This window comes from Biomphalaria glabrata, chromosome 4 (assembly GCF_947242115.1).
Source record: "Biomphalaria glabrata chromosome 4, xgBioGlab47.1, whole genome shotgun sequence".
Lineage (NCBI taxonomy): Eukaryota > Metazoa > Mollusca > Gastropoda > Planorbidae > Biomphalaria > Biomphalaria glabrata.
This window is the reverse complement of record NC_074714.1, coordinates 18,473,907-18,483,974: the sequence shown is the minus strand read 5'-3', so window position 1 is coordinate 18,483,974 and position 10,068 is coordinate 18,473,907.

Sequence of the window (10,068 nt, the reverse complement as noted above, 5' to 3'; positions counted from 1 at the left end):
TGAAAATTGTCTGTTTCTATGAGACACTGACATTTCTTGCGTTAAAGGTGCCTGTGTAAAGGGCACTGAAATCTCTTGTGAGAAATCTGAGTGTCTAGGAGGAATTGACATCATATGACTTCTTTGCACTCCGTGTGTGTCCAGCATTGAGCTGTAAAATACAAAAATATTACATGTTAATGTATGTAATAAAAACTTTTTTTATAAAATAAATAATGCAATTAATGTTTTAAAACAAAACCATATTTCTATATACACAGACATTTAAAATTGAGATTTAATCATTTTTTGTAACTCGAGACAAGTATTAAGGCTAGCTTTTTTTTTAATTTGCGATGGACAATTATACATTTCAAAGAGTATAAGGTATGTTGAAATTCAAAACTCTACGGACGTTTGAAACAAATAATGTATTTACAAATTTTAAGGAGCAAACTGCGATTACAAAGTAGGCTATTATTCTGACCATATATTAATATCATCTAACCGTTCAAAAGAAGTCTTATAACTAGTTTCTGAAAAGAAAAATAATTACAAATAATATATACCTGAAGTTGTTATGGACATCAGAGGATCCTGGCCAAAGATTTCTCTGGAAATGTGGCTGTTGATATGTGGTTGTCTTTGGAGTATTAGAACTGCAAGCTGCATGGAGGTGACCATATGAATTCTAAAATGGAAAATAAATGCAAAAATATATAGCACTTTTTAAAAGTAGAATTTTTTTAATTAAAATTTAACAAACAATTTAATGATATCTTATAAATGAAGAGAAATAATTATTATTTTTAGATTTTAAGGTATTTAACAAATAAAAACAAAACGACATGCTTAATATTAGGAAAGATGAAATAAAAGTAATGGTAAATAAATTCCTACTTATTCATGTTCCTAATAAAATATTTTTATGTTTTTGGAATACACAAGATTAACATTTTTTTTGTCTGCATGTATTAAACATTAGAAACATTGTTTATTTGAGAAAAAAAAATATTTTTTAAAAATTTATTCATTCACATTATTAATAATATTTATAGTTATTTTTATAGAATATATTAACTATAATATTTTATTTCATATTGCCTATTTCGAGTGATGTAACTATTTCATGAACAATTTAGTAGTACAATTAAAAAGACAGAAAAACTGACATTTATTTATAAAAAAAATAGATAGATAGATAGATAGATAGATAGATAGATAGATAGATAGATAGATAGATAGATAGATAGATAGATAGATAGATAGATAGATAGATAGATAGATAGATAGATAGATAGATAGATAGATAGATAGATAGATAGATAGATAGATGGATAGATAGATAGATAGATATATAGATAGATAGATAGATAGATAGATAGATAGATAGATAGATAGATAGATAGATAGATAGATAGATAAACGATCATTATGAAATGTGTAATACTTATAAAACAGAAGGGTGAGAGACAGATAGATAGATAGATAGATAGATAGATAGATAGATAGATAGATAGATAGATAGATAGATAGATAGATAGATAGATAGATAGATATAGATAGATAGATAGATAGATAGATAGATAGATAGATAGATAGATAGATAGATAGATAGATAGATAGATAGATAGATAGATAGATAGATAGATAGATAGATAGATAGATAGATAGATAGATAGATAGATAGATAGATAGATAGATAGATAGATAGATAGATAGATAGATAGATAGATAGATAGATAGATAGATAGATAGATAGATAGATAGATAGATAGATAGATAGATAGATAGATAGATAGATAGATAGATAGATAGATATGATTTATGTAAAAAATTTTTATAACATTCAGCGCATAAAAACAAAATTTAAAAAAAAATGGTCAGCACAAAACTTGTAGGACACAGAAAGATTTGCGTCTCATTCATTACCGATTGTTCCAGTATCCTCCAGGTTCTGATTGCTTCAATGTTCCAGATCCACTCATATCTCTCATGATGCGAAATCAGATTCAAAGTTGAATTCAAAGGTCTACCAATGACGAAACTTTGTTGTCAAAATATTTTTTTTGAAATCTGCCAGATTTATATTTTGAATCAGGAAATTCTGTAAAACATCTTTTAAAAGAAAAACGTCCTTGTATCAAAACCAATAGAATAAAATGCGTCGTTATTGAATGTAACTTCAGAGAATTCTTAGACCACAAAGCTCTTGTTTAGTACTTGCTTTTTTATTGGAACAAATACTTGTTTGTATGTTACTTTCTTGGATTAATGTCACCATTAATGTTTTAATCTCGCTTGACATTTTCAAATAAAAAAATAAACTAGACTGCCTTTGAATTTGAATTGGACTACATAATTATTTAGACTCTACTAGATGGGAAAGTTTTACAAACTCCATTCAACTTTTTTATTCTCCTGTATTTCATTTTTATATTTTTTGATAAATAGATGGAAACCTTGCTGAACACAATAATGGCTGCATAAATGGTTACATATTTTTATAATTAAATAATTGCATAGGCTATATAGATAGTTATTGTCAATATTTACTAATAAACAGATAATTCGTTAAATATATATAGAATTCATGGATGGTAAGAGAAATCGTTTTTATATAAATTTAAAATAAAAATATTGAATTGGTAATTGTATACGCTATAATTTTAAAATTTAAATAACAAACTGATAGAAAAAAAATTAAAGACAAATATTAAATGAGAGTGATAGAGTGAGAGTGATAGCTTGATAAATACTTAAAAGAACACATGCTAATTATATTATTATTATATGCTACATCTCAAACATATTTATATGTAAAACGTTTTCTTGCTTTGTGTAGAAGTTGCTATTAGTTAAAAACTAATATTAACGTTTGCAATCCAATTAAAAGGGTTACAAATAAAAACCAAACATTTTTACTCCACTTTGTGATAGTTAGTTAATAATGTTACGGTATAGATGGAGTCACAAATAGGTAGAGAGACTCATAAATTAAAGTTTGAATTTTTAACGTACAAAAAGATATACCATATATATATATATAGACAGCTTCATGAGAATATTTATAAAATATTAGACAAGTGATGTGTTTAAAGATATTATTTGGTTAAGATGCATTATCTAAATAAAATATAAAAGATAAGGAGATAGATGAGAGAAAAGCAATAAAGATAGTATTATCGCATATAGATTAAAAGTTGTGTGTATTTTAAAGAACTGACAGAATTTTGTTGGCTAAAATATTGTTTATAGAAAGCTCTATATCTAGACCACATGAAAAGAGTGTTGTTCTTTCTTTTTTGTGAACATGTAGACAATTGTTCAATTACAACAAACGTTCCTTATTTTGCATTTTAGTATCAAGATTCAAGAACTCTAACTAGACTATTATATAGATACATAGCTCTAGAATTTTATATAGCTTAGAAAATACACATAATGCTTTGGTCCTAACATTGCTAACTAGAAGCAAGTTAGTTTTACTGCAAAAATAGATATAAATCACAAAGAAAAAAAAACAAAACTTACCTCTAGGCAATGTCTTTTGGAAGATGTGTCATAATGTTCATCACTTGTGCGTTTAGAAGTTTTTTCTGGAGGTGAAATAGGACTGGTGATGACAACATAAAAATTTCTTTTTGTTGGTGTAACTGTAGCCATCTTTGTAAACAGTCACAAATAATTCAGAAAAAAACACACTTCCAAACTTTACACGAAACAGAGACACCTTAATGAATACTTGTCTATAACAAACAGAACACTTATTGGAAATCCTAAAAAACACTTATATTATAAAAAGCAATGAGAACGCTGTGAGATACTCAGATTGAACTGAACAGATCTAGAGTCACAATCTCAAACTTATATAGACTTGGATTCTGTAATAGACTCCGCCCACTAGTGACCGTCGCTGTCCCCACCGCGCGCTAGGTTTTGCTTAGCCAATCATAGAGCACGCAAATACGTCACAAGCAACAAATGACACATGAATGATTGTCCACACCGAAGTGACCACTTTAAAAAAAATGAAAAAATGTTTGTAGTAAATAAGAAAAAGTAAAATGTTACGCTTTATTTCTAATCTAAACCAGAGTCCAGACCATTTAATTATTAATATAAAGTTAAAGTAATAAAAAATATAATAAACTAATGTCTTTTACCCCTTCACAACACATACACACACACTAATATATATATGTATATATATGATATTATAAATAAGAAATTGGGGTTGTAATTATTTTATTTTTTTCTTTGTAGTAAATGGTCTTATTTTTGGTGTAAAAATTATCGTTTATCATCATCATCATCATCATCATCATAAAACTCCATTAGAGTGAGGGCTTGAGAGGAGGCTCAAATCCTCTCTTGCAAAAGCCCTGGACAGAAACCCTGCTGTCTTGCGTAGTGCATGAATGTCGCCATACAGGTCGAGAATTTTGGGTTTCCCAGACCTGTCGAGACGGAGATCAGCAAGTCTGGGGCAGTCAAACAGAATATGAGCCACGGTTTCCTCTTCTTCCCCGCAGCGAGGGCACCGTGAATCAAAATTTGGCCATAGCCGCGAGAAATATGAGCCAACAGGACAGTGGCCTGTCCTGCACTGTGCTATAATAGCTTGCTCAGGCCTGGACAGCCTCCACCACGGTCAGGGCGCCTCATGCGCTCCCAGACTCCACGGGCTTTTTTGGGACTTGTCCCAGCACTCAAACCACTTTTCCATTTCTGTTTTTTGTATTATAGCCAGGGCTTGATGAAAGCTTACAGCCTGATCAGTGGGTGGAATTTGCCCTCCCTGGTGGGCCAAAGAGTCTGCGATTGTGTTGCCAGTCACACCTATGTAACTCGGTACCCACTGCATTATTACAGGGGTGCCATAGCGTTGTTTGATGTTATGTGACGCCATGATGACAGTGTTGATATTGGTGGGCCATGGTCCGGGGCTTTGCAAAGCATGTAATACAGATTTTGAGTCAGTGACCACAACAATGTGTGTTGCCCTCAAATGTCCCTCGCCGAGTTGAGAGTCAATGACTTTTAAGGCTTCACAGACTGTCATGGTCTCCGCATCAAAACTGCAAACACTACCACATGGTCCAAAGATTTTGACTGTGTGAGAGCCAAGAAAGTCGATGTAGGCTCCATAGCCTGCTCTTCCAGAATCTATTGATGCCGATCCATCAGTGTATGCAAAAAATAGCACTGGGCTTGAAGGTAATAATGGTCTCCAGAGCTAGGATTTAAAGGTCGTTAGATGAGGCGCCCTGAAAGCACTTCTCCAGAGCTAGGATTTGAAGGTCGTTTGATGAACGGCTTTGCTTAGTGGCATTAGGGTCTACTAATTTCAAGCGTATGTTTGGGGTTGTTGGGCGACACCAAGGGGGAAGGGGATGAAAGCGTTGAATGTTTTGTCGGTTGGTGGAGAGGCCAGCTTCATCAGATAGTTCATCATAGTGGTATGATGCATAAAAGACTGCATCTGGATACGTCTTCTGCATCTCCAACCATCCACTAGTTTTCTAGCTGGGAGGTATTCATCCAGCCTTTTATACCGCTCATAGCAGGTCAGTACTGACCTTTCCCTCCTAAGGGTTAGTGGAGCTATATTAGCTATTATTTCAGCCGCATTCACTGGACACCAAGGTACTTGTGTAGCTTTTCCATGCTGAGAGGTATTGATATTTAAAACAAGACTGTAAGGTGTATTCAGCTGAGATGCTTAAGATATTGAAAAGTATCCGATTTACGATATTTTTCTAGTATTCTTTCAAATAATGTAAAGCATTTAAATAGGATGGACCCTATAAAAATCTCGAAAATCAATATTCCATTGAAGATTAAAACTCTTTGCTCATTGTTTTAAAAGCCAATCCATTTACATTTTGGTCGAAAATACAAACTCTTTAGAGCAGGCATGTCAAACAAGGCGTTCGAGGGCCGCATGCGGCCCGCGACAACCTTGCATGCGGCCCACTTGTCCACCTAAAAAATTATCAAAATAATGTTAAACTATTACGCTGGAAAATAAAAGATGACAAGCTACTTGAATTGAAAATAGTATTTGTTAAACTGAGCATCGAGATTGAGTCTGCAGTGAAAGCAAGCTACATATTGTCAAACTTAATTGCAAGCCATAGCAAATCATTTAGTGAAAGGGATTTTATGAAGGAGTGCATCGTTAAAGCCGAAGTAATTTGTCCAGAAAAGGTGAAAGTATTCAAAAAATAGCGTTAACTAGGAACACTGTGGCAGATAAAATTAATCACATGTCAATCAGCTTGCGTTAACAATTAAAGAACAAAATAGATTTTAACTTATTTTCATTGGCTTTCGATGAGTCAACTGATGTAACGGATGTAGCACAGTTGGCTATATTCATAAGGGCCTGTGACAGAAATTACGAGATACATGATTAGCTACTTGTTCTATGCATAACGCCACAACAAGCGAGGATGTTTTTGAGAAATAACAGGTGATATTGCATTACAATTTATCTTTGTTAAAGCTAGCTAGTCTAACAACGGATTGCACACTAACCATTATGAAATGATTTTGATGCAAAACTACTTGCAAATATAGGAGAGACTAATGCTAATTTTAAATTTGCTTATTTTCAGTGCATCATTCACCAAGAAACATAACTCACAAAGCAATTACAATTCCAACATGTCATAAGACTGGTTTTAGTCACTATCAATTTTATTCGTGCTTGTGGCTTAAATTATCGCCAATTTTCAATGTTTCTGAATGACATTGGACACGAAATTTGCTGGCTCTCCTGTCATAAAGAATCGAAGAGATTTGTTGAACTGCGTGAAGATATTCTATTGTTTCTGAACATGAAAGGTGAACCTGTTGCAAGACTTGAATTTGAAACTTCAAAGTAAAGACTAAATTGTCACAACTGCGTGTGATTATGCGAAGTGCTTTCAAGCAAAATTACGACTGTGGATAAACCAAATATGAAGAGAAAATCTTGTTCACTTCTTAACGTGTCAGGAACTAAACATATTAAATACGGCTACAACATTTGGTAAATATGTCTTACACCTGGAATCGTTAATTGATGCTTCCACTGGCTGTTTTCATGACTTTGTTTGATACGAACAAGACTTTTTGTTTTTATCTCCATTTTCATTTGCTTCTGAAAATTCTGCTGGTAATGTGCAACTAGAGAAGATAGAATAGCAGTTAGATTCTTTGTTGAAAGTAAACTATAAAGAAGTTGCTGCGCCAAAATTTAGTTTTTTACCTAAACGGTACGTTGAATTGCGGAAATTTGCAGCCAGAATTCTAGCTATTTTTTGCAAGCACTGATCTCTGTGAGCAGTTCTTTTCTATAATGAAAGCTACAAATCACCTCACGGTTCTAGATTATCTGATCAAAATTTGTCGTCAGTGATGATAGTGTCATTTGCAAACAAACTTCTACCCGATTTTAATAAACTTGTATCTCAGAAAAATGTCAAGCATCAGGAAAAAGTAAAAAATGCGTAATCATACTAATTTTAAATTACAAAAAATAGTAATACAAATTTAGCTAACTAAGGGACAGGTATGACATTTATTATTGTATTCTATTGTATTGTTTCTAATTTACATAAAACTAGTAAGCTGTTTTGCAACTGATTTTGTCCACTGCGAAGGCCATTACAGGTCTTTGTTATAGTTAAGTCAATAATACGGTGTCATCGGCAAACATCATAGGTGTCATAATTTATTGGTAAAAATACTGGACTTTGATTTATTTTATTCTGCTTGTAATGATTCTGATGATTATATAAGGCACTCCCTTACACTGTCTTTAAAGCTAGCCGCCGTGCGGCGGTGTTTGCAGTGACACTTTTGATATTATACTCTGTTGACCACGGTGACTACACATTAGTATAGAAAGCACCTGAATATTTCTTTTTTAGTTTGTTTTTTTTTTTTTTTGGGGGGGGGGAGAGGAGGAACTAGCTTGTTATTAAAAAATACAACCTAAACAAATACTCAAGACTTGATTATTTATCTAAGCCACGGCTTTTTTTATATTGAAACAATAGCGTGCTAACCACTGCATACCCACGAGACGTTTATTTGAGTTTATTGTTATAGTTAAGTCAACAAGATGATTTCATCGGCTGACATCATAGGTGTCGAAACCCCATTGAAGATAAGAAATAGTAGTCTCTGTAGCTTGCGAGGTAAACAATAACTAAATACACAAAAAACTGTCCACTGCGACGGCCATTAGAGGTCTTTGTTATACTTAAGTCAACAAAACGGTGTCATCGGCGGACATCAAAGGTGTTATCACGGCACTATTTAGAGTGAAACAATAGCGTGCTACACCACTGCGTACGCACTGAGACGTAGATTTGAGTTTATTGTTTAGTTAAGTAAACAAAATAATTTCATCGGCGGACATCATAGGTGTCATAATCCCATCGATGATAAGAAATAGTAGTGGTGGGACTGTATAGTTTTTTTTAGGTGTCTCTGAAAAGGAAAAGATACTATTAGTTTTGTGTGGTCTGTCTGTCCGTCCTTCCCGTTTAGATCTCGTAAACTATTAATTATGCAAGCAGTATTTTTTATTTAAAAAATACATCATTTTTACAACTATTCACTATTAATAATAACACACACAGGAGGCTATTTAAAGGGAGTTGATTATTTTACCGTTTTATAATTTTTTAACACATTTTTAAATTGTTCTTTTTTAAAGAAATAAATTCTAATTAGTATGCATATAAAAATAAGAAATATTAAACAACAATTAATAAGTAGTTTTTTTTTATAATATTACGCTAACTACAGTGCGACTATTCTAGAATGTAACACTAACTTTTTTTAAAGAAAAATTCTTTTTCTTGAGGCTTTGAATAAATGATTTACCTTTACAAAACCATTAGATCAAGTAGATACTCATTATAAGACATCAGATAGGCCAGGTTTATATCTATCTTTAAATTCAATTTCATTTATCCCTTGGTCTCCTTGATCTATGGGGCACCACACAAGATCTGTTAAACTTCTTTCTCCATTCTTCTGTTATTTGCATTTGAAAGAATTTCATTCTGATATACTTTCTGAAAATATTGAAAACTGCCTTTTAACTTTCCTGACTGTCCCACTTTGGGGGGCGGGGCGATTTTGAGTTTTTGTTTTCACACAGACTGTCTTTGTAACCTTGTTTTAATATGTATTGTTATTAAAAATAAGTTTGATATGGAGTGTAAGTGTTTCCCAAATTAATGACAAAAAAGAGAAGTGGAAAATTTTTTTCTCATTGGGTAGTTCGGAGAGTTTTTAAATAACTCAGGACCTAGTTTATCATAATGAACGTTCATAAAGATAACATCAGTGATATTTAATGATTTTTTTGAGTGACGTTAGATAGAAAGGACACAATTTTGTAAAAAGTATTTTTTTTAAGAGAGGGTGGTAATTAAGTAGTTAAGCACTTGGTTACTAAACTTGGGGTCCTGGTTTCGAATACCACTGTAGACTGTAGTTAACAATACCGTAATAATACTCGTTTAAAGAAATGTCGGCAATGGCGTCTTTTGTGGTAAACCAATAGCTTGCTACAGCGCCGTTTGTACACCACGATTTTCATTAGAGTCATTGTTATAGTTAAGTCAACAAACCGGTGTCATCGGCAGACATCATAGGTGTCACGTTCCATTGATAAGAAATTTTGTCTATGATTGAAAAAAAATGTTTGGGGTGGGAGGGGAAGGGGATTTGTGAAAAATAGGATTCGCGCCGGGGCGGTGAATAAAACTAAAATAGAAATAGAAAGAAGACTTATAAAAGCAAATTATCTAATTAAGCAGTGCTATTGAATATGTATGGCGTTTTTTAATATGTATGGTACATGACTTCACTTGTTATAATGATTAATGGTTGCGTTTTGTGATGAAGTCCCAACCAATTTTTTTTTGTTTTTCCACGAAATAAAACATTCAAATCTTTTTGTAAAAGTATTATTGTTATTTGTGTTTGTAATTTTTTAAGAAATCAACATCTAATAAATAAACCTTTATCAAAATAAAACTAAATGACTTTCACAAAATAAAAACAAATTATAATACT